The sequence below is a fragment of the Echinops telfairi genome, unplaced genomic scaffold, assembly GCF_000313985.2.
Source record: "Echinops telfairi isolate 266 unplaced genomic scaffold, ASM31398v2 ScPeMD7_24;HRSCAF=84, whole genome shotgun sequence".
Classification (NCBI taxonomy): domain Eukaryota; kingdom Metazoa; phylum Chordata; class Mammalia; order Afrosoricida; family Tenrecidae; genus Echinops; species Echinops telfairi.
In genome coordinates this window covers 3,023,058-3,024,335 of record NW_022103921.1, presented here as the reverse complement: position 1 = coordinate 3,024,335, position 1,278 = coordinate 3,023,058, and the positions used below count along the sequence as shown (strand labels likewise).

Below are 1,278 nucleotides of genomic sequence, written 5' to 3'. Positions count from 1 at the left end.
GGGGGGGCAGGACACTCAGGAAAGACCATCAACCCCATAGTGCTCAACTGATGAGGAGCTGGGGGAAGGAGCTTGTGAGCTAGGGGATAAAATGCTTTCAGAATAGTTTTGAGAAGCCTGATTTGTCTCAGGGCTTGGGAAAAATTGAACAACAAAGGCCTCTCTCTCACTCAAGTGAGTACAGGTTAGATTTCTTGAGTGTTCATCAGCTCAAAATCCTGTGATAGCTCACTGGCAAACTCATGTGGGATAAGGCAGTCTGCCCCAGCTCTCTCTCTAGAAAATTTATCGGGGTACAGCGCATATCAGGAGTTTATATTGATCTGTCAAGTTACCAAGAGCAACCAACATGGTGTCACAAGTTCAATAATGTTCTCACATTTGGCAAACCATTCATAAAAGGCTCTCTGCTCCCTGCCGCCCCCACATCTTCATTTTGCCTGTGAATTTAACACATAGGCTGATTTCACAGCTAGTCTAGAATACCATCTTCTCCTAGAAGTTTCATACAAATCTACACACCACACCTATTCCTAATAGCTGGTATTCACTGAATACGATCACAAACATACAGCTTCCCAGCAAGATTCTAAAAGCATATACTTAGAGACTCTCAGGTAAACTGAAAATTTCATCAGCCCATGAGAGAGACTGTGGTGCCATGAATGATGTGACTCCACTCTTCCGTCCAGTCACCTAGAGTGTGGTGTGATGAACATCTAACTCCTGTGACTGTGGGTATGGTCCCATTTTGGAGCGAGTTGTCCCTATAGCAACAAGACAGAGCAGGATGGCAAAGGAATAGTGAAGCATGGGGACCGCATTTGACCTCTTCCTCCTTCCATAGAAAGGAGAACCCATCTCCACACCAGCCCAAGGCCAACTGCCACAAAGCAAAGGTCAGATGTGCCTCCAACCTCCATCTTCTTTACTCTTTTAAAAAAATCATTTTATTGGGGGCTCATACAACTCTTATCTCAATCTATATACATCCATCCATTGGGTCAAGCACATTTGTTGCCATCATCATTCTCAAGACATTTCTTTCTACTTGAGCCCTTGGTATCAGCTCATTTCCCCCCCTCCCTCCCTGCTCCTCCTTCTCTCATGAACCCTTGATAATTTATAAATTATTATTTTGTCATACTGTCCGACGTCTCCCTTTACCCACTTTTCTGTTGTCCATCACCCAGGAAGGAGGTTATGTGTAGATCCTTATAATCGGTTCCCCCTTTCCACCCCACCCTCCCTCCACCCTCTCAGCACTGGTCCTGAAGG

The 1,278-nt window shown here is 45.1% G+C and overlaps 1 protein-coding gene across 6 annotated transcripts in view; it reads right to left on the bottom strand.

Moving 5' to 3' along the window:
- ACTR8 (actin related protein 8) overlaps window positions 1-1,278 on the bottom strand; it is a 24,811-nt gene that overhangs the window by 11,828 nt on the left and 11,705 nt on the right. The gene's annotated exons all lie outside the window — the stretch shown is intronic.